This window comes from Triturus cristatus, chromosome 5_2 (assembly GCF_964204655.1).
Source record: "Triturus cristatus chromosome 5_2, aTriCri1.1, whole genome shotgun sequence".
Classification (NCBI taxonomy): Eukaryota; Metazoa; Chordata; class Amphibia; order Caudata; family Salamandridae; genus Triturus; species Triturus cristatus.
Window position 1 is genome coordinate 553,901,051 of NC_140588.1, and position 23,206 is coordinate 553,924,256.

Consider the following 23,206-nt stretch of genomic DNA (forward strand, 5'->3'; position numbering starts at 1 on the left):
AGACGTACAAAGATTTTACACACTGATTTTCAACAGTAAATCCACAACCAATAAAGTTGAATCTTTTGAAAGACATGTCAAAGGTGTGAATCTGAAATTCACTTTCAAAGAAATTCACAATGAAATGCACTGTGTAAGTCCAGCATGTTGTCAGCTAAGAAATCAGCAAAAATGAACTATCTCATTACTGGCCATATAGATGAGAAAGGAAAATAAACTCATGTTTACAATGTGGATGTGAAAGAACAGTTTCTAGGTTCAGCTTCAATATTTATGTTTATGAATAATTGATATGTTCATATTGTCTAGCAGCTATCTAGATGGATAAAGCTATGTATGCATCTATACATACTTATGCGTTCATACGCATCAGTATAAAACATTGATATTAGGTTTTTTCTAGACCAAATTCTAAAAAATGAGTTAAACAGTGAATCTCATAATTGTAGTAGGTCCCACCGAGATTTGAACTCGGATCGCTGGATTCAGAGTCCAGAGTGCTAACCATTACACCATGGAACCCTCTCACACAAGAGTGCCTTTTCCATTGAGACAAAAGAGAGCGCATCAGTGATGTCCTTCTCTTATATTGATAAAAAGATATCTCATTTGAATGGTCATAGTGGATAGAGATTTAATGTGATTTGATTCTTTTCAGCTATATTCTCTATAAAAGTGTTAAATATTCAAATGTTTATCTGAATATAAAAGTTATATCACAATGTTCATCTTTGCCTGTAGCATAATAAAACAGTCTACATTTCCAGACTACTGAAGCAATGTCTCTGTCTCCTGCATGGGTGGCTCGATAGAGCAATGGTTGGCAATTTGGACTTTGCATCCAATGATCCGATTTGAAACCTTGGAGGGACTTTTTTTATTACTCTTGAGCTTTTCCATTTCTTCATCTTTGTTCATTGATAGCTCAAATCCAACACCAGTAGGTTGAAAGAGTCAATTATTGAATGCTTTCAAAATGTCCATCAGCTTGAACAACTTACATCAATACAAACTTTACAATACTTTGACATCAAATTTCTTCACAAAGTAGTTAGCCATTATAAAATCATATCCTGATTTTCTCAAACGCATTTCAGACGGGTGATTCACAGCCTCACTTTTTTAAGCTTTCCCGCTATTGATAAGGCGAAAATAGCACATTTTGAATGAGAAGTTTTCTTCAATCAAACATAGAGGAACCCAAATGATGATCTCATTCAGCTAGTAAAAATGTTGTTTTATATTAGTATGGAAATCGTGAAAAGAAAATGTTTTTCATGCTGATTTACAACAGTTGATCTCCAATCGTAAAATATAAGCTTTTGGTCGGAGGCATGACAGGTACTGATCAAATTCTCATTTTTGAACTTTATTCACAAATCATATGATATGCTTTGTATACATCAACTGTATTGTTGGATCAATAATGAGTAAAAAGTGACTATCTCAATTTCAGGACATATAAAAGAGAAAGAAGTAGAAACTCATGTTTCAAATGCTGAGAGGCTACAACTGTTCATGATTTTCACCTCCACTAATTATATTTATTTTTATAATCTATATGTTTATATGTTCCTATAAATATACAGAGACATATAGCTATATATACAGAGATACATATGTACAGGTTCATTTTTACATGTTTATAAGTAAATGTGATATTGTTCCAAATAAAACTTCTAAGAACTGAATGGAAAAGAAAATTGTAATGTTCAGATAAGTCCCACTGAAATTTGTACTCAGATCCCTGTTTTCAGAGTCCAGAGTGCTAACCACGACACCATCCACCCTCCCGTACCAGGGTGAGCTTTCCATTTTGACAGAAGAGATTTGCCTCAGGGGGCAACTTATCTTTCATTGAAAAATATTATCTCACATAAAAACCACTGTTCAACAGAGTTATAACGTTATTTGAGTCTTTTGGGCAACATCCTTCCCCAACATAGTTCAATATGCAAAAGTTTACCAGAATAGGAAAGCAATCCAATTCAGTTTCTCTTTGACAGTAGAATGTTAAAAACTTTGACATTTCCACATTGCTGCAGCAGTTTGCACTCCTTTCACATGGGAGGTTCCATGGTGTAATGGTTAGCACTTTGGACTTTGAATCCAATGATCCGAGTTCAAATCTCGGTGGGACCATTTTATGACTCTTGACCAAATCATTTTCTTTCAAGTGTATTCATTAATATCACATATCTAATACCGGTAGGGTGAAAAATTTATTTATTGATTATACTCTAAAAGTTTACTAGATGTGAGCAAATAATAGAATTTTTACAATACCTGGAAACTAAATGGCTCAAAATAATGAGAGATTTTACAAACTCACTCTGGTTTCTCAAACTCATCACAGGGGCTTGATGCACAACATTACTTTTTAAAATCTTACTGTTATTGATAAGGGGAACAAGGAACTTTTTAATTGCAAAGCATTCATTAAAACAAAACTTGAGGAGTCAAACTTTGTATTACGGGGACCGAAGATGTGCAGTTTGAATAATAATCTTGAAATTCAGACGTACAAAGATTTTACACACTGATTTTCAACAGTAAATCCACAACCAATAAAGTTGAATCTTTTGAAAGACATGTCAAAGGTGTGAATCTGAAATTCACTTTCAAAGAAATTCACAATGAAATGCACTGTGTAAGTCCAGCATGTTGTCAGCTAAGAAATCAGCAAAAATGAACTATCTCATTACTGGCCATATAGATGAGAAAGGAAAATAAACTCATGTTTACAATGTGGATGTGAAAGAACAGTTTCTAGGTTCAGCTTCAATATTTATGTTTATGAATAATTGATATGTTCATATTGTCTAGCAGCTATCTAGATGGATAAAGCTATGTATGCATCTATACATACTTATGCGTTCATACGCATCAGTATAAAACATTGATATTAGGTTTTTTCTAGACCAAATTCTAAAAAATGAGTTAAACAGTGAATCTCATAATTGTAGTAGGTCCCACCGAGATTTGAACTCGGATCGCTGGATTCAGAGTCCAGAGTGCTAACCATTACACCATGGAACCCTCTCACACAAGAGTGCCTTTTCCATTGAGACAAAAGAGAGCGCATCAGTGATGTCCTTCTCTTATATTGATAAAAAGATATCTCATTTGAATGGTCATAGTGGATAGAGATTTAATGTGATTTGATTCTTTTCAGCTATATTCTCTATAAAAGTGTTAAATATTCAAATGTTTATCTGAATATAAAAGTTATATCACAATGTTCATCTTTGCCTGTAGCATAATAAAACAGTCTACATTTCCAGACTACTGAAGCAATGTCTCTGTCTCCTGCATGGGTGGATCGATAGAGCAATGGTTGGCAATTTGGACTTTGCATCCAATAATCCGATTTGAAACCTTGGAGGGACTTTTTTTATTACTCTTGAGCTTTTCCATTTCTTCATCTTTGTTCATTGATAGCTCAAATCCAACACCAGTAGGTTGAAAGAGTCAATTATTGAATGCTTTCAAAATGTCCATCAGCTTGAACAACTTACATCAATACAAACTTTACAATACTTTGACATCAAATTTCTTCACAAAGTAGTTAGCCATTATAAAATCATATCCTGATTTTCTCAAACGCATTTCCGACGGGTGATTCACAGCCTCACTTTTTTAAGCTTTCCCGCTATTGATAAGGCGAAAATAGCACATTTTGAATGAGAAGTTTTCTTCAATCAAACATAGAGGAACCCAAATGATGATCTCATTCAGCTAGTAAAAATGTTGTTTTATATTAGTATGGGAATCGTGAAAAGAAAATGTTTTTCATGCTGATTTACAACAGTTGATCTCCAATCGTAAAATATAAGCTTTTGGTCGGAGGCATGACAGGTACTGATCAAATTCTCATTTTTGAACTTTATTCACAAATCATATGATATGCTTTGTATACATCAACTGTATTGTTGGATCAATAATGAGTAAAAAGTGACTATCTCAATTTCAGGACATATAAAAGAGAAAGAAGTAGAAACTCATGTTTCAAATGCTGAGAGGCAACAACTGTTCATGATTTTCACCTCCACTAATTATATTTATTTTTATAATCTATATGTTTATATGTTCCTATAAATATACAGAGACATATAGCTATATATACAGAGATACATATGTACAGGTTCATTTTTACATGTTTATAAGTAAATGTGATATTGTTCCAAATAAAACTTCTAAGAACTGAATGGAAAAGAAAATTGTAATGTTCAGATAAGTCCCACTGAAATTTGTACTCAGATCCCTGTTTTCAGAGTCCAGAGTGCTAACCACGACACCATCCACCCTCCCGTACCAGGGTGAGCTTTCCATTTTGACAGAAGAGATTTGCCTCAGGGGGCAACTTATCTTTCATTGAAAAATATTATCTCACATAAAAACCACTGTTCAACAGAGTTATAACGTTATTTGAGTCTTTTGGGCAACATCCTTCCCCAACATAGTTCAATATGCAAAAGTTTACCAGAATAGGAAAGCAATCCAATTCAGTTTCTCTTTGACAGTAGAATGTTAAAAACTTTGACATTTCCACATTGCTGCAGCAGTTTGCACTGCTTTCACATGGGAGGTTCCATGGTGTAATGGTTAGCACTTTGGACTTTGAATCCAATGATCCGAGTTCAAATCTCGGTGGGACCATTTTATGACTCTTGACCAAATCATTTTCTTTCAAGTGTATTCATTAATATCACATATCTAATACCGGTAGGGTGAAAAATTAATTTATTGATTATACTCTAAAAGTTTACTAGATGTGAGCAAATAATAGAATTTTTACAATACCTGGAAACTAAATGGCTCAAAATAATGAGAGATTTTACAAACTCACTCTGGTCTCTCAAACTCATCACAGGGGCTTGATGCACGACATTACTTTTTAAAATCTTACTGTTATTGATAAGGGGAACAAGGAACTTTTTAATTGCAAAGCATTCATTAAAACAAAACTTGAGGAGTCAAACTTTGTATTACGGGGACCGAAGATGTGCAGTTTGAATAATAATCTTGAAATTCAGACGTACAAAGATTTTACACACTGATTTTCAACAGTAAATCCACAACCAATAAAGTTGAATCTTTTGAAAGACATGTCAAAGGTGTGAATCTGAAATTCACTTTCAAAGAAATTCACAATGAAATGCACTGTGTAAGTCCAGCATGTTGTCAGCTAAGAAATCAGCAAAAATGAACTATCTCATTACTGGCCATATAGATGAGAAAGGAAAATAAACTCATGTTTACAATGTGGATGTGAAAGAACAGTTTCTAGGTTCAGCTTCAATATTTATGTTTATGAATAATTGATATGTTCATATTGTCTAGCAGCTATCTAGATGGATAAAGCTATGTATGCATCTATACATACTTATGCGTTCATACGCATCAGTATAAAACATTGATATTAGGTTTTTTCTAGACCAAATTCTAAAAAATGAGTTAAACAGTGAATCTCATAATTGTAGTAGGTCCCACCGAGATTTGAACTCGGATCGCTGGATTCAGAGTCCAGAGTGCTAACCATTACACCATGGAACCCTCTCACACAAGAGTGCCTTTTCCATTGAGACAAAAGAGAGCGCATCAGTGATGTCCTTCTCTTATATTGATAAAAAGATATCTCATTTGAATGGTCATAGTGGATAGAGATTTAATGTGATTTGATTCTTTTCAGCTATATTCTCTATAAAAGTGTTAAATATTCAAATGTTTATCTGAATATAAAAGTTATATCACAATGTTCATCTTTGCCTGTAGCATAATAAAACAGTCTACATTTCCAGACTACTGAAGCAATGTCTCTGTCTCCTGCATGGGTGGATCGATAGAGCAATGGTTGGCAATTTGGACTTTGCATCCAATAATCCGATTTGAAACCTTGGAGGGACTTTTTTTATTACTCTTGAGCTTTTCCATTTCTTCATCTTTGTTCATTGATAGCTCAAATCCAACACCAGTAGGTTGAAAGAGTCAATTATTGAATGCTTTCAAAATGTCCATCAGCTTGAACAACTTACATCAATACAAACTTTACAATACTTTGACATCAAATTTCTTCACAAAGTAGTTAGCCATTATAAAATCATATCCTGATTTTCTCAAACGCATTTCAGACGGGTGATTCACAGCCTCACTTTTTTAAGCTTTCCCGCTATTGATAAGGCGAAAATAGCACATTTTGAATGAGAAGTTTTCTTCAATCAAACATAGAGGAACCCAAATGATGATCTCATTCAGCTAGTAAAAATGTTGTTTTATATTAGTATGGAAATCGTGAAAAGAAAATGTTTTTCATGCTGATTTACAACAGTTGATCTCCAATCGTAAAATATAAGCTTTTGGTCGGAGGCATGACAGGTACTGATCAAATTCTCATTTTTGAACTTTATTCACAAATCATATGATATGCTTTGTATACATCAACTGTATTGTTGGATCAATAATGAGTAAAAAGTGACTATCTCAATTTCAGGACATATAAAAGAGAAAGAAGTAGAAACTCATGTTTCAAATGCTGAGAGGCAACAACTGTTCATGATTTTCACCTCCACTAATTATATTTATTTTTATAATCTATATGTTTATATGTTCCTATAAATATACAGAGACATATAGCTATATATACAGAGATACATATGTACAGGTTCATTTTTACATGTTTATAAGTAAATGTGATATTGTTCCAAATAAAACTTCTAAGAACTGAATGGAAAAGAAAATTGTAATGTTCAGATAAGTCCCACTGAAATTTGTACTCAGATCCCTGTTTTCAGAGTCCAGAGTGCTAACCACGACACCATCCACCCTCCCGTACCAGGGTGAGCTTTCCATTTTGACAGAAGAGATTTGCCTCAGGGGGCAACTTATCTTTCATTGAAAAATATTATCTCACATAAAAACCACTGTTCAACAGAGTTATAACGTTATTTGAGTCTTTTGGGCAACATCCTTCCCCAACATAGTTCAATATGCAAAAGTTTACCAGAATAGGAAAGCAATCCAATTCAGTTTCTCTTTGACAGTAGAATGTTAAAAACTTTGACATTTCCACATTGCTGCAGCAGTTTGCACTCCTTTCACATGGGAGGTTCCATGGTGTAATGGTTAGCACTTTGGACTTTGAATCCAATGATCCGAGTTCAAATCTCGGTGGGACCATTTTATGACTCTTGACCAAATCATTTTCTTTCAAGTGTATTCATTAATATCACATATCTAATACCGGTAGGGTGAAAAATTTATTTATTGATTATACTCTAAAAGTTTACTAGATGTGAGCAAATAATAGAATTTTTACAATACCTGGAAACTAAATGGCTCAAAATAATGAGAGATTTTACAAACTCACTCTGGTTTCTCAAACTCATCACAGGGGCTTGATGCACAACATTACTTTTTAAAATCTTACTGTTATTGATAAGGGGAACAAGGAACTTTTTAATTGCAAAGCATTCATTAAAACAAAACTTGAGGAGTCAAACTTTGTATTACGGGGACCGAAGATGTGCAGTTTGAATAATAATCTTGAAATTCAGACGTACAAAGATTTTACACACTGATTTTCAACAGTAAATCCACAACCAATAAAGTTGAATCTTTTGAAAGACATGTCAAAGGTGTGAATCTGAAATTCACTTTCAAAGAAATTCACAATGAAATGCACTGTGTAAGTCCAGCATGTTGTCAGCTAAGAAATCAGCAAAAATGAACTATCTCATTACTGGCCATATAGATGAGAAAGGAAAATAAACTCATGTTTACAATGTGGATGTGAAAGAACAGTTTCTAGGTTCAGCTTCAATATTTATGTTTATGAATAATTGATATGTTCATATTGTCTAGCAGCTATCTAGATGGATAAAGCTATGTATGCATCTATACATACTTATGCGTTCATACGCATCAGTATAAAACATTGATATTAGGTTTTTTCTAGACCAAATTCTAAAAAATGAGTTAAACAGTGAATCTCATAATTGTAGTAGGTCCCACCGAGATTTGAACTCGGATCGCTGGATTCAGAGTCCAGAGTGCTAACCATTACACCATGGAACCCTCTCACACAAGAGTGCCTTTTCCATTGAGACAAAAGAGAGCGCATCAGTGATGTCCTTCTCTTATATTGATAAAAAGATATCTCATTTGAATGGTCATAGTGGATAGAGATTTAATGTGATTTGATTCTTTTCAGCTATATTCTCTATAAAAGTGTTAAATATTCAAATGTTTATCTGAATATAAAAGTTATATCACAATGTTCATCTTTGCCTGTAGCATAATAAAACAGTCTACATTTCCAGACTACTGAAGCAATGTCTCTGTCTCCTGCATGGGTGGCTCGATAGAGCAATGGTTGGCAATTTGGACTTTGCATCCAATGATCCGATTTGAAACCTTGGAGGGACTTTTTTTATTACTCTTGAGCTTTTCCATTTCTTCATCTTTGTTCATTGATAGCTCAAATCCAACACCAGTAGGTTGAAAGAGTCAATTATTGAATGCTTTCAAAATGTCCATCAGCTTGAACAACTTACATCAATACAAACTTTACAATACTTTGACATCAAATTTCTTCACAAAGTAGTTAGCCATTATAAAATCATATCCTGATTTTCTCAAACGCATTTCAGACGGGTGATTCACAGCCTCACTTTTTTAAGCTTTCCCGCTATTGATAAGGCGAAAATAGCACATTTTGAATGAGAAGTTTTCTTCAATCAAACATAGAGGAACCCAAATGATGATCTCATTCAGCTAGTAAAAATGTTGTTTTATATTAGTATGGAAATCGTGAAAAGAAAATGTTTTTCATGCTGATTTACAACAGTTGATCTCCAATCGTAAAATATAAGCTTTTGGTCGGAGGCATGACAGGTACTGATCAAATTCTCATTTTTGAACTTTATTCACAAATCATATGATATGCTTTGTATACATCAACTGTATTGTTGGATCAATAATGAGTAAAAAGTGACTATCTCAATTTCAAGACATATAAAAGAGAAAGAAGTAGAAACTCATGTTTCAAATGCTGAGAGGCAACAACTGTTCATGATTTTCACCTCCACTAATTATATTTATTTTTATAATCTATATGTTTATATGTTCCTATAAATATACAGAGACATATAGCTATATATACAGAGATACATATGTACAGGTTGATTTTTACATGTTTATAAGTAAATGTGATATTGTTCCAAATAAAACTTCTAAGAACTGAATGGAAAAGAAAATTGTAATGTTCAGATAATTCCCACTGAAATTTGTACTCAGATCCCTGTTTTCAGAGTCCAGAGTGCTAACCACGACACCATCCACCCTCCCGTACCAGGGTGAGCTTTCCATTTTGACAGAAGAGATTTGCCTCAGGGGGCAACTTATCTTTCATTGAAAAATATTATCTCACATAAAAACCACTGTTCAACAGAGTTATAACGTTATTTGAGTCTTTTGGGCAACATCCTTCCCCAACATAGTTCAATATGCAAAAGTTTACCAGAATAGGAAAGCAATCCAATTCAGTTTCTCTTTGACAGTAGAATGTTAAAAACTTTGACATTTCCACATTGCTGCAGCAGTTTGCACTCCTTTCACATGGGAGGTTCCATGGTGTAATGGTTAGCACTTTGGACTTTGAATCCAATGATCCGAGTTCAAATCTCGGTGGGACCATTTTATGACTCTTGACCAAATCATTTTCTTTCAAGTGTATTCATTAATATCACATATCTAATACCGGTAGGGTGAAAAATTAATTTATTGATTATACTCTAAAAGTTTACTAGATGTGAGCAAATAATAGAATTTTTACAATACCTGGAAACTAAATGGCTCAAAATAATGAGAGATTTTACAAACTCAGTCTGGTTTCTCAAACTCATCACAGGGGCTTGATGCACGACATTACTTTTTAAAATCTTACTGTTATTGATAAGGGGAACAAGGAACTTTTTAATTGCAAAGCATTCATTAAAACAAAACTTGAGGAGTCAAACTTTGTATTACGGGGACCGAAGATGTGCAGTTTGAATAATAATCTTGAAATTCAGACGTACAAAGATTTTACACACTGATTTTCAACAGTAAATCCACAACCAATAAAGTTGAATCTTTTGAAAGACATGTCAAAGGTGTGAATCTGAAATTCACTTTCAAAGAAATTCACAATGAAATGCACTGTGTAAGTCCAGCATGTTGTCAGCTAAGAAATCAGCAAAAATGAACTATCTCATTACTGGCCATATAGATGAGAAAGGAAAATAAACTCATGTTTACAATGTGGATGTGAAAGAACAGTTTCTAGGTTCAGCTTCAATATTTATGTTTATGAATAATTGATATGTTCATATTGTCTAGCAGCTATCTAGATGGATAAAGCTATGTATGCATCTATACATACTTATGCGTTCATACGCATCAGTATAAAACATTGATATTAGGTTTTTTCTAGACCAAATTCTAAAAAATGAGTTAAACAGTGAATCTCATAATTGTAGTAGGTCCCACCGAGATTTGAACTCGGATCGCTGGATTCAGAGTCCAGAGTGCTAACCATTACACCATGGAACCCTCTCACACAAGAGTGCCTTTTCCATTGAGACAAAAGAGAGCGCATCAGTGATGTCCTTCTCTTATATTGATAAAAAGATATCTCATTTGAATGGTCATAGTGGATAGAGATTTAATGTGATTTGATTCTTTTCAGCTATATTCTCTATAAAAGTGTTAAATATTCAAATGTTTATCTGAATATAAAAGTTATATCACAATGTTCATCTTTGCCTGTAGCATAATAAAACAGTCTACATTTCCAGACTACTGAAGCAATGTCTCTGTCTCCTGCATGGGTGGCTCGATAGAGCAATGGTTGGCAATTTGGACTTTGCATCCAATGATCCGATTTGAAACCTTGGAGGGACTTTTTTTATTACTCTTGAGCTTTTCCATTTCTTCATCTTTGTTCATTGATAGCTCAAATCCAACACCAGTAGGTTGAAAGAGTCAATTATTGAATGCTTTCAAAATGTCCATCAGCTTGAACAACTTACATCAATACAAACTTTACAATACTTTGACATCAAATTTCTTCACAAAGTAGTTAGCCATTATAAAATCATATCCTGATTTTCTCAAACGCATTTCAGACGGGTGATTCACAGCCTCACTTTTTTAAGCTTTCCCGCTATTGATAAGGCGAAAATAGCACATTTTGAATGAGAAGTTTTCTTCAATCAAACATAGAGGAACCCAAATGATGATCTCATTCAGCTAGTAAAAATGTTGTTTTATATTAGTATGGAAATCGTGAAAAGAAAATGTTTTTCATGCTGATTTACAACAGTTGATCTCCAATCGTAAAATATAAGCTTTTGGTCGGAGGCATGACAGGTACTGATCAAATTCTCATTTTTGAACTTTATTCACAAATCATATGATATGCTTTGTATACATCAACTGTATTGTTGGATCAATAATGAGTAAAAAGTGACTATCTCAATTTCAGGACATATAAAAGAGAAAGAAGTAGAAACTCATGTTTCAAATGCTGAGAGGCAACAACTGTTCATGATTTTCACCTCCACTAATTATATTTATTTTTATAATCTATATGTTTATATGTTCCTATAAATATACAGAGACATATAGCTATATATACAGAGATACATATGTACAGGTTGATTTTTACATGTTTATAAGTAAATGTGATATTGTTCCAAATAAAACTTCTAAGAACTGAATGGAAAAGAAAATTGTAATGTTCAGATAAGTCCCACTGAAATTTGTACTCAGATCCCTGTTTTCAGAGTCCAGAGTGCTAACCACGACACCATCCACCCTCCCGTACCAGGGTGAGCTTTCCATTTTGACAGAAGAGATTTGCCTCAGGGGGCAACTTATCTTTCATTGAAAAATATTATCTCACATAAAAACCACTGTTCAACAGAGTTATAACGTTATTTGAGTCTTTTGGGCAACATCCTTCCCCAACATAGTTCAATATGCAAAAGTTTACCAGAATAGGAAAGCAATCCAATTCAGTTTCTCTTTGACAGTAGAATGTTAAAAACTTTGACATTTCCACATTGCTGCAGCAGTTTGCACTCCTTTCACATGGGAGGTTCCATGGTGTAATGGTTAGCACTTTGGACTTTGAATCCAATGATCCGAGTTCAAATCTCGGTGGGACCATTTTATGACTCTTGACCAAATCATTTTCTTTCAAGTGTATTCATTAATATCACATATCTAATACCGGTAGGGTGAAAAATTAATTTATTGATTATACTCTAAAAGTTTACTAGATGTGAGCAAATAATAGAATTTTTACAATACCTGGAAACTAAATGGCTCAAAATAATGAGAGATTTTACAAACTCACTCTGGTTTCTCAAACTCATCACAGGGGCTTGATGCACGACATTACTTTTTAAAATCTTACTGTTATTGATAAGGGGAACAAGGAACTTTTTAATTGCAAAGCATTCATTAAAACAAACCTTGAGGAGTCAAACTTTGTATTACGGGGACCGAAGATGTGCAGTTTGAATAATAATCTTGAAATTCAGACGTACAAAGATTTTACACACGGATTTTCAACAGTAAATCCACAACCAATAAAGTTGAATCTTTTGAAAGACATGTCAAAGGTGTGAATCTGAAATTCACTTTCAAAGAAATTCACAATGAAATGCACTGTGTAAGTCCAGCATGTTGTCAGCTAAGAAATCAGCAAAAATGAACTATCTCATTACTGGCCATATAGATGAGAAAGGAAAATAAACTCATGTTTACAATGTGGATGTGAAAGAACAGTTTCTAGGTTCAGCTTCAATATTTATGTTTATGAATAATTGATATGTTCATATTGTCTAACAGCTATCTAGATGGATAAAGCTATGTATGCATCTATACATACTTATGCGTTCATACGCATCAGTATAAAACATTGATATTAGGTTTTTTCTAGACCAAATTCTAAAAAATGAGTTAAACAGTGAATCTCATAATTGTAGTAGGTCCCACCAAGATTTGAACTCGGATCGCTGGATTCAGAGTCCAGAGTGCTAACCATTACACCATGGAACCCTCTCACACAAGAGTGCCTTTTCCATTGAGACAAAAGAGAGCGCATCAGTGATGTCCTTCTCTTATATTGATAAAAAGATATCTCATTTGAATGGTCATAGTGGATAGAGATTTAATGTGATTTGATTCTTTTCAGCTATATTCTCTATAAAAGTGTTAAATATTCAAATGTTTATCTGAATATAAAAGTTATATCACAATGTTCATCTTTGCCTGTAGCATAATAAAACAGTCTACATTTCCAGACTACTGAAGCAATGTCTCTGTCTCCTGCAAGGGTGGCTCGATAGAGCAATGGTTGGCAATTTGGACTTTGCATCCAATGATCCGATTTGAAACCTTGGAGGGACTTTTTTTATTACTCTTGAGCTTTTCCATTTCTTCATCTTTGTTCATTGATAGCTCAAATCCAACACCAGTAGGTTGAAAGAGTCAATTATTGAATGCTTTCAAAATGTCCATCAGCTTGAACAACTTACATCAATACAAACTTTACAATACTTTGACATCAAATTTCTTCACAAAGTAGTTAGCCATTATAAAATCATATCCTGATTTTCTCAAACGCATTTCAGACGGGTGATTCACAGCCTCACTTTTTTAAGCTTTCCCGCTATTGATAAGGCGAAAATAGCACATTTTGAATGAGAAGTTTTCTTCAATCAAACATAGAGGAACCCAAATGATGATCTCATTCAGCTAGTAAAAATGTTGTTTTATATTAGTATGGAAATCGTGAAAAGAAAATGTTTTTCATGCTGATTTACAACAGTTGATCTCCAATCGTAAAATATAAGCTTTTGGTCGGAGGCATGACAGGTACTGATCAAATTCTCATTTTTGAACTTTATTCACAAATCATATGATATGCTTTGTATACATCAACTGTATTGTTGGATCAATAATGAGTAAAAAGTGACTATCTCAATTTCAGGACATATAAAAGAGAAAGAAGTAGAAACTCATGTTTCAAATGCTGAGAGGCAACAACTGTTCATGATTTTCACCTCCACTAATTATATTTATTTTTATAATCTATATGTTTATATGTTCCTATAAATATACAGAGACATATAGCTATATATACAGAGATACATATGTACAGGTTGATTTTTACATGTTTATAAGTAAATGTGATATTGTTCCAAATAAAACTTCTAAGAACTGAATGGAAAAGAAAATTGTAATGTTCAGATAAGTCCCACTGAAATTTGTACTCAGATCCCTGTTTTCAGAGTCCAGAGTGCTAACCACGACACCATCCACCCTCCCGTACCAGGGTGAGCTTTCCATTTTGACAGAAGAGATTTGCCTCAGGGGGCAACTTATCTTTCATTGAAAAATATTATCTCACATAAAAACCACTGTTCAACAGAGTTATAACGTTATTTGAGTCTTTTGGGCAACATCCTTCCCCAACATAGTTCAATATGCAAAAGTTTACCAGAATAGGAAAGCAATCCAATTCAGTTTCTCTTTGACAGTAGAATGTTAAAAACTTTGACATTTCCACATTGCTGCAGCAGTTTGCACTCCTTTCACATGGGAGGTTCCATGGTGTAATGGTTAGCACTTTGGACTTTGAATCCAATGATCCGAGTTCAAATCTCGGTGGGACCATTTTATGACTCTTGACCAAATCATTTTCTTTCAAGTGTATTCATTAATATCACATATCTAATACCGGTAGGGTGAAAAATTAATTTATTGATTATACTCTAAAAGTTTACTAGATGTGAGCAAATAATAGAATTTTTACAATACCTGGAAACTAAATGGCTCAAAATAATGAGAGATTTTACAAACTCACTCTGGTTTCTCAAACTCATCACAGGGGCTTGATGCACGACATTACTTTTTAAAATCTTACTGTTATTGATAAGGGGAACAAGGAACTTTTTAATTGCAAAGCATTCATTAAAACAAAACTTGAGGAGTCAAACTTTGTATTACGGGGACCGAAGATGTGCAGTTTGAATAATAATCTTGAAATTCAGACGTACAAAGATTTTACACACTGATTTTCAACAGTAAATCCACAACCAATAAAGTTGAATCTTTTGAAAGACATGTCAAAGGTGTGAATCTGAAATTCACTTTCAAAGAAATTCACAATGAAATGCACTGTGTAAGTCCAGCATGTTGTCAGCTAAGAAATCAGCAAAAATGAACTATCTCATTACTGGCCATATAGATGAGAAAGGAAAATAAACTCATGTTTACAATGTGGATGTGAAAGAACAGTTTCTAGGTTCAGCTTCAATATTTATGTTTATGAATAATTGATATGTTCATATTGTCTAGCAGCTATCTAGATGGATAAAGCTATGTATGCATCTATACATACTTATGCGTTCATACGCATCAGTATAAAACATTGATATTAGGTTTTTTCTAGACCAAATTCTAAAAAATGAGTTAAACAGTGAATCTCATAATTGTAGTAGGTCCCACCGAGATTTGAACTCGGATCGCTGGATTCAGAGTCCAGAGTGCTAACCATTACACCATGGAACCCTCTCACACAAGAGTGCCTTTTCCATTGAGACAAAAGAGAGCGCATCAGTGATGTCCTTCTCTTATATTGATAAAAAGATATCTCATTTGAATGGTCATAGTGGATAGAGATTTAATGTGATTTGATTCTTTTCAGCTATATTCTCTATAAAAGTGTTAAATATTCAAATGTTTATCTGAATATAAAAGTTATATCACAATGTTCATCTTTGCCTGTAGCATAATAAAACAGTCTACATTTCCAGACTACTGAAGCAATGTCTCTGTCTCCTGCAAGGGTGGCTCGATAGAGCAATGGTTGGCAATTTGGACTTTGCATCCAATGATCCGATTTGAAACCTTGGAGGGACTTTTTTTATTACTCTTGAGCTTTTCCATTTCTTCATCTTTGTTCATTGATAGCTCAAATCCAACACCAGTAGGTTGAAAGAGTCAATTATTGAATGCTTTCAAAATGTCCATCAGCTTGAACAACTTACATCAATACAAACTTTACAATACTTTGACATCAAATTTCTTCACAAAGTAGTTAGCCATTATAAAATCATATCCTGATTTTCTCAAACGCATTTCAGACGGGTGATTCACAGCCTCACTTTTTTAAGCTTTCCCGCTATTGATAAGGCGAAAATAGCACATTTTGAATGAGAAGTTTTCTTCAATCAAACATAGAGGAACCCAAATGATGATCTCATTCAGCTAGTAAAAATGTTGTTTTATATTAGTATGGAAATCGTGAAAAGAAAATGTTTTTCATGCTGATTTACAACAGTTGATCTCCAATCGTAAAATATAAGCTTTTGGTCGGAGGCATGACAGGTACTGATCAAATTCTCATTTTTGAACTTTATTCACAAATCATATGATATGCTTTGTATACATCAACTGTATTGTTGGATCAATAATGAGTAAAAAGTGACTATCTCAATTTCAGGACATATAAAAGAGAAAGAAGTAGAAACTCATGTTTCAAATGCTGAGAGGCAACAACTGTTCATGATTTTCACCTCCACTAATTATATTTATTTTTATAATCTATATGTTTATATGTTCCTATAAATATACAGAGACATATAGCTATATATACAGAGATACATATGTACAGGTTGATTTTTACATGTTTATAAGTAAATGTGATATTGTTCCAAATAAAACTTCTAAGAACTGAATGGAAAAGAAGATTGTAATGTTCAGATAAGTCCCACTGAAATTTGTACTCAGATCCCTGTTTTCAGAGTCCAGAGTGCTAACCACGACACCATCCACCCTCCCGTACCAGGGTGAGCTTTCCATTTTGACAGAAGAGATTTGCCTCAGGGGGCAACTTATCTTTCATTGAAAAATATTATCTCACATAAAAACCACTGTTCAACAGAGTTATAACGTTATTTGAGTCTTTTGGGCAACATCCTTCCCCAACATAGTTCAATATGCAAAAGTTTACCAGAATAGGAAAGCAATCCAATTCAGTTTCTCTTTGACAGTAGAATGTTAAAAACTTTGACATTTCCACATTGCTGCAGCAGTTTGCACTCCTTTCACATGGGAGGTTCCATGGTGTAATGGTTAGCACTTTGGACTTTGAATCCAATGATCCGAGTTCAAATCTCGGTGGGACCATTTTATGACTCTTGACCAAATCATTTTCTTTCAAGTGTATTCATTAATATCACATATCTAATACCGGTAGGGTGAAAAATTAATTTATTGATTATACTCTAAAAGTTTACTAGATGTGAGCAAATAATAGAATTTTTACAATACCTGGAAACTAAATGGCTCAAAATAATGAGAGATTTTACAAACTCACTCTGGTTTCTCAAACTCATCACAGGGGCTTGATGCACGACATTACTTTTTAAAATCTTACTGTTATTGATAAGGGGAACAAGGAACTTTTTAATTGCAAAGCATTCATTAAAACAAAACTTGAGGAGTCAAACTTTGTATTACGGGGACCGAAGATGTGCAGTTTGAATAATAATCTTGAAATTCAGACGTACAAAGATTTTACACACTGATTTTCAACAGTAAATCCACAACCAATAAAGTTGAATCTTTTGAAAGACATGTCAAAGGTGTGAATCTGAAATTCACTTTCAAAGAAATTCACAATGAAATGCACTGTGTAAGTCCAGCATGTTGTCAGCTAAGAAATCAGCAAAAATGAACTATCTCATTACTGGCCATATAGATGAGAAAGGAAAATAAACTCATGTTTACAATGTGGATGTGAAAGAACAGTTTCTAGGTTCAGCTTCAATATTTATGTTTATGAATAATTGATATGTTCATATTGTCTAGCAGCTATCTAGATGGATAAAGCTATGTATGCATCTATACATACTTATGCGTTCATACGCATCAGTATAAAACATTGATATTAGGTTGTTTCTAGACCAAATTCTAAAAAATGAGTTAAACAGTGAATCTCATAATTGTAGTAGGTCCCACCGAGATTTGAACTCGGATCGCTGGATTCAGAGTCCAGAGTGCTAACCATTACACCATGGAACCCTCTCACACAAGAGTGCCTTTTCCATTGAGACAAAAGAGAGCGCATCAGTGATGTCCTTCTCTTATATTGATAAAAAGATATCTCATTTGAATGGTCATAGTGGATAGAGATTTAATGTGATTTGATTCTTTTCAGCTATATTCTCTATAAAAGTGTTAAATATTCAAATGTTTATCTGAATATAAAAGTTATATCACAATGTTCATCTTTGCCTGTAGCATAATAAAACAGTCTACATTTCCAGACTACTGAAGCAATGTCTCTGTCTCCTGCATGGGTGGCTCGATAGAGCAATGGTTGGCAATTTGGACTTTGCATCCAATGATCCGATTTGAAACCTTGGAGGGACTTTTTTTATTACTCTTGAGCTTTTCCATTTCTTCATCTTTGTTCATTGATAGCTCAAATCCAACACCAGTAGGTTGAAAGAGTCAATTATTGAATGCTTTCAAAATGTCCATCAGCTTGAACAACTTACATCAATACAAACTTTACAATACTTTGACATCAAATTTCTTCACAAAGTAGTTAGCCATTATAAAATCATATCCTGATTTTCTCAAACGCATTTCAGACGGGTGATTCACAGCCTCACTTTTTTAAGCTTTCCCGCTATTGATAAGGCGAAAATAGCACATTTTGAATGAGAAGTTTTCTTCAATCAAACATAGAGGAACCCAAATGATGATCTCATTCAGCTAGTAAAAATGTTGTTTTATATTAGTATGGAAATCGTGAAAAGAAAATGTTTTTCATGCTGATTTACAACAGTTGATCTCCAATCGTAAAATATAAGCTTTTGGTCGGAGGCATGACAGGTACTGATCAAATTCTCATTTTTGAACTTTATTCACAAATCATATGATATGCTTTGTAAACATCAACTGTATTGTTGGATCAATAATGAGTAAAAAGTGACTATCTCAATTTCAGGACATATAAAAGAGAAAGAAGTAGAAACTCATGTTTCAAATGCTGAGAGGCAACAACTGTTCATGATTTTCACCTCCACTAATTATATTTATTTTTATAATCTATATGTTTATATGTTCCTATAAATATACAGAGACATATAGCTATATATACAGAGATACATATGTACAGGTTGATTTTTACATGTTTATAAGTAAATGTGATATTGTTCCAAATAAAACTTCTAAGAACTGAATGGAAAAGAAAATTGTAATGTTCAGATAAGTCCCACTGAAATTTGTACTCAGATCCCTGTTTTCAGAGTCCAGAGTGCTAACCACGACACCATCCACCCTCCCGTACCAGGGTGAGCTTTCCATTTTGACAGAAGAGATTTGCCTCAGGGGGCAACTTATCTTTCATTGAAAAATATTATCTCACATAAAAACCACTGTTCAACAGAGTTATAACGTTATTTGAGTCTTTTGGGCAACATCCTTCCCCAACATAGTTCAATATGCAAAAGTTTACCAGAATAGGAAAGCAATCCAATTCAGTTTCTCTTTGACAGTAGAATGTTAAAAACTTTGACATTTCCACATTGCTGCAGCAGTTTGCACTCCTTTCACATGGGAGGTTCCATGGTGTAATGGTTAGCACTTTGGACTTTGAATCCAATGATCCGAGTTCAAATCTCGGTGGGACCATTTTATGACTCTTGACCAAATCATTTTCTTTCAAGTGTATTCATTAATATCACATATCTAATACCGGTAGGGTGAAAAATTAATTTATTGATTATACTCTAAAAGTTTACTAGATGTGAGCAAATAATAGAATTTTTACAATACCTGGAAACTAAATGGCTCAAAATAATGAGAGATTTTACAAACTCAGTCTGGTTTCTCAAACTCATCACAGGGGCTTGATGCACGACATTACTTTTTAAAATCTTACTGTTATTGATAAGGGGAACAAGGAACTTTTTAATTGCAAAGCATTCATTAAAACAAAACTTGAGGAGTCAAACTTTGTATTACGGGGACCGAAGATGTGCAGTTTGAATAATAATCTTGAAATTCAGACGTACAAAGATTTTACACACTGATTTTCAACAGTAAATCCACAACCAATAAAGTTGAATCTTTTGAAAGACATGTCAAAGGTGTGAATCTGAAATTCACTTTCAAAGAAATTCACAATGAAATGCACTGTGTAAGTCCAGCATGTTGTCAGCTAAGAAATCAGCAAAAATGAACTATCTCATTACTGGCCATATAGATGAGAAAGGAAAATAAACTCATGTTTACAATGTGGATGTGAAAGAACAGTTTCTAGGTTCAGCTTCAATATTTATGTTTATGAATAATTGATATGTTCATATTGTCTAACAGCTATCTAGATGGATAAAGCTATGTATGCATCTATACATACTTATGCGTTCATACGCATCAGTATAAAACATTGATATTAGGTTTTTTCTAGACCAAATTCTAAAAAATGAGTTAAACAGTGAATCTCATAATTGTAGTAGGTCCCACCGAGATTTGAACTCGGATCGCTGGATTCAGAGTCCAGAGTGCTAACCATTACACCATGGAACCCTCTCACACAAGAGTGCCTTTTCCATTGAGACAAAAGAGAGCGCATCAGTGATGTCCTTCTCTTATATTGATAAAAAGATATCTCATTTGAATGGTCATAGTGGATAGAGATTTAATGTGATTTGATTCTTTTCAGCTATATTCTCTATAAAAGTGTTAAATATTCAAATGTTTATCTGAATATAAAAGTTATATCACAATGTTCATCTTTGCCTGTAGCATAATAAAACAGTCTACATTTCCAGACTACTGAAGCAATGTCTCTGTCTCCTGCAAGGGTGGCTCGATAGAGCAATGGTTGGCAATTTGGACTTTGCATCCAATGATCCGATTTGAAACCTTGGAGGGACTTTTTTTATTACTCTTGAGCTTTTCCATTTCTTCATCTTTGTTCATTGATAGCTCAAATCCAACACCAGTAGGTTGAAAGAGTCAATTATTGAATGCTTTCAAAATGTCCATCAGCTTGAACAACTTACATCAATACAAACTTTACAATACTTTGACATCAAATTTCTTCACAAAATAGTTAGCCATTATAAAATCATATCCTGATTTTCTCAAACGCATTTCAGACGGGTGATTCACAGCCTCACTTTTTTAAGCTTTCCCGCTATTGATAAGGCGAAAATAGCACATTTTGAATGAGAAGTTTTCTTCAATCAAACATAGAGGAACCCAAATGATGATCTCATTCAGCTAGTAAAAATGTTGTTTTATATTAGTATGGAAATCGTGAAAAGAAAATGTTTTTCATGCTGATTTACAACAGTTGATCTCCAATCGTAAAATATAAGCTTTTGGTCGGAGGCATGACAGGTACTGATCAAATTCTCATTTTTGAACTTTATTCACAAATCATATGATATGCTTTGTATACATCAACTGTATTGTTGGATCAATAATGAGTAAAAAGTGACTATCTCAATTTCAGGACATATAAAAGAGAAAGAAGTAGAAACTCATGTTTCAAATGCTGAGAGGCAACAACTGTTCATGATTTTCACCTCCACTAATTATATTTATTTTTATAATCTATATGTTTATATGTTCCTATAAATATACAGAGACATATAGCTATATATACAGAGATACATATGTACAGGTTGATTTTTACATGTTTATAAGTAAATGTGATATTGTTCCAAATAAAACTTCTAAGAACTGAATGGAAAAGAAAATTGTAATGTTCAGATAAGTCCCACTGAAATTTGTACTCAGATCCCTGTTTTCAGAGTCCAGAGTGCTAACCACGACACCATCCACCCTCCCGTACCAGGGTGAGCTTTCCATTTTGACAGAAGAGATTTGCCTCAGGGGGCAACTTATCTTTCATTGAAAAATATTATCTCACATAAAAACCACTGTTCAACAGAGTTATAACGTTATTTGAGTCTTTTGGGCAACATCCTTCCCCAACATAGTTCAATATGCAAAAGTTTACCAGAATAGGAAAGCAATCCAATTCAGTTTCTCTTTGACAGTAGAATGTTAAAAACTTTGACATTTCCACATTGCTGCAGCAGTTTGCACTCCTTTCACATGGGAGGTTCCATGGTGTAATGGTTAGCACTTTGGACTTTGAATCCAATGATCCGAGTTCAAATCTCGGTGGGACCATTTTATGACTCTTGACCAAATCATTTTCTTTCAAGTGTATTCATTAATATCACATATCTAATACCGGTAGGGTGAAAAATTAATTTATTGATTATACTCTAAAAGTTTACTAGATGTGAGCAAATAATAGAATTTTTACAATACCTGGAAACTAAATGGCTCAAAATAATGAGAGATTTTACAAACTCACTCTGGTTTCTCAAACTCATCACAGGGGCTTGATGCACGACATTACTTTTTAAAATCTTACTGTTATTGATAAGGGGAACAAGGAACTTTTTAATTGCAAAGCATTCATTAAAACAAAACTTGAGGAGTCAAACTTTGTATTACGGGGACCGAAGATGTGCAGTTTGAATAATAATCTTGAAATTCAGACGTACAAAGATTTTACACACTGATTTTCAACAGTAAATCCACAACCAATAAAGTTGAATCTTTTGAAAGACATGTCAAAGGTGTGAATCTGAAATTCACTTTCAAAGAAATTCACAATGAAATGCACTGTGTAAGTCCAGCATGTTGTCAGCTAAGAAATCAGCAAAAATGAACAATCTCATTACTGGCCATATAGATGAGAAAGGAAAATAAACTCATGTTTACAATGTGGATGTGAAAGAACAGTTTCTAGGTTCAGCTTCAATATTTATGTTTATGAATAATTGATATGTTCATATTGTCTAGCAGCTATCTAGATGGATAAAGCTATGTATGCATCTATACATACTTATGCGTTCATACGCATCAGTATAAAACATTGATATTAGGTTTTTTCTAGACCAAATTCTAAAAAATGAGTTAAACAGTGAATCTCATAATTGTAGTAGGTCCCACCGAGATTTGAACTCGGATCGCTGGATTCAGAGTCCAGAGTGCTAACCATTACACCATGGAACCCTCTCACACAAGAGTGCCTTTTCCATTGAGA

The 23,206-nt window shown here is 33.7% G+C and overlaps 18 non-coding genes across 18 annotated transcripts; 9 read left to right on the forward strand and 9 right to left on the reverse strand.

Annotated features, from left to right (window-relative positions):
- Nucleotides 1-450: 450 nt before the first annotated feature.
- TRNAQ-CUG (transfer RNA glutamine (anticodon CUG)) lies at nucleotides 451-522 on the reverse strand. Its single transcript has one exon. It is a non-coding gene; the product is annotated as a tRNA-Gln (tRNA).
- Nucleotides 523-2,070: 1,548 nt separating this feature from the next.
- Nucleotides 2,071-2,142, forward strand: TRNAQ-UUG (transfer RNA glutamine (anticodon UUG)). The gene has a single exon. It is a non-coding gene; the product is annotated as a tRNA-Gln (tRNA).
- Nucleotides 2,143-2,967: 825 nt separating this feature from the next.
- TRNAQ-CUG (transfer RNA glutamine (anticodon CUG)) lies at nucleotides 2,968-3,039 on the reverse strand. The gene has a single exon. It is a non-coding gene; the product is annotated as a tRNA-Gln (tRNA).
- Nucleotides 3,040-4,587: 1,548 nt separating this feature from the next.
- Nucleotides 4,588-4,659, forward strand: TRNAQ-UUG (transfer RNA glutamine (anticodon UUG)). Its single transcript has one exon. It is a non-coding gene; the product is annotated as a tRNA-Gln (tRNA).
- An 825-nt stretch (nucleotides 4,660-5,484) lies between these two features.
- Nucleotides 5,485-5,556, reverse strand: TRNAQ-CUG (transfer RNA glutamine (anticodon CUG)). The gene has a single exon. It is a non-coding gene; the product is annotated as a tRNA-Gln (tRNA).
- Nucleotides 5,557-7,104: 1,548 nt separating this feature from the next.
- Nucleotides 7,105-7,176, forward strand: TRNAQ-UUG (transfer RNA glutamine (anticodon UUG)). The gene has a single exon. It is a non-coding gene; the product is annotated as a tRNA-Gln (tRNA).
- Nucleotides 7,177-8,001: 825 nt separating this feature from the next.
- On the reverse strand, nucleotides 8,002-8,073 carry TRNAQ-CUG (transfer RNA glutamine (anticodon CUG)). Its single transcript has one exon. It is a non-coding gene; the product is annotated as a tRNA-Gln (tRNA).
- Nucleotides 8,074-9,621: 1,548 nt separating this feature from the next.
- Nucleotides 9,622-9,693, forward strand: TRNAQ-UUG (transfer RNA glutamine (anticodon UUG)). Its single transcript has one exon. It is a non-coding gene; the product is annotated as a tRNA-Gln (tRNA).
- An 825-nt stretch (nucleotides 9,694-10,518) lies between these two features.
- Nucleotides 10,519-10,590, reverse strand: TRNAQ-CUG (transfer RNA glutamine (anticodon CUG)). The gene has a single exon. It is a non-coding gene; the product is annotated as a tRNA-Gln (tRNA).
- A 1,548-nt stretch (nucleotides 10,591-12,138) lies between these two features.
- Nucleotides 12,139-12,210, forward strand: TRNAQ-UUG (transfer RNA glutamine (anticodon UUG)). The gene has a single exon. It is a non-coding gene; the product is annotated as a tRNA-Gln (tRNA).
- A 2,445-nt stretch (nucleotides 12,211-14,655) lies between these two features.
- Nucleotides 14,656-14,727, forward strand: TRNAQ-UUG (transfer RNA glutamine (anticodon UUG)). Its single transcript has one exon. It is a non-coding gene; the product is annotated as a tRNA-Gln (tRNA).
- Nucleotides 14,728-15,552: 825 nt separating this feature from the next.
- On the reverse strand, nucleotides 15,553-15,624 carry TRNAQ-CUG (transfer RNA glutamine (anticodon CUG)). The gene has a single exon. It is a non-coding gene; the product is annotated as a tRNA-Gln (tRNA).
- Nucleotides 15,625-17,172: 1,548 nt separating this feature from the next.
- TRNAQ-UUG (transfer RNA glutamine (anticodon UUG)) lies at nucleotides 17,173-17,244 on the forward strand. The gene has a single exon. It is a non-coding gene; the product is annotated as a tRNA-Gln (tRNA).
- An 825-nt stretch (nucleotides 17,245-18,069) lies between these two features.
- Nucleotides 18,070-18,141, reverse strand: TRNAQ-CUG (transfer RNA glutamine (anticodon CUG)). Its single transcript has one exon. It is a non-coding gene; the product is annotated as a tRNA-Gln (tRNA).
- A 1,548-nt stretch (nucleotides 18,142-19,689) lies between these two features.
- TRNAQ-UUG (transfer RNA glutamine (anticodon UUG)) lies at nucleotides 19,690-19,761 on the forward strand. Its single transcript has one exon. It is a non-coding gene; the product is annotated as a tRNA-Gln (tRNA).
- An 825-nt stretch (nucleotides 19,762-20,586) lies between these two features.
- TRNAQ-CUG (transfer RNA glutamine (anticodon CUG)) lies at nucleotides 20,587-20,658 on the reverse strand. Its single transcript has one exon. It is a non-coding gene; the product is annotated as a tRNA-Gln (tRNA).
- A 1,548-nt stretch (nucleotides 20,659-22,206) lies between these two features.
- Nucleotides 22,207-22,278, forward strand: TRNAQ-UUG (transfer RNA glutamine (anticodon UUG)). Its single transcript has one exon. It is a non-coding gene; the product is annotated as a tRNA-Gln (tRNA).
- An 825-nt stretch (nucleotides 22,279-23,103) lies between these two features.
- TRNAQ-CUG (transfer RNA glutamine (anticodon CUG)) lies at nucleotides 23,104-23,175 on the reverse strand. The gene has a single exon. It is a non-coding gene; the product is annotated as a tRNA-Gln (tRNA).
- Between the last annotated feature and the right edge of the window lie 31 nt (nucleotides 23,176-23,206).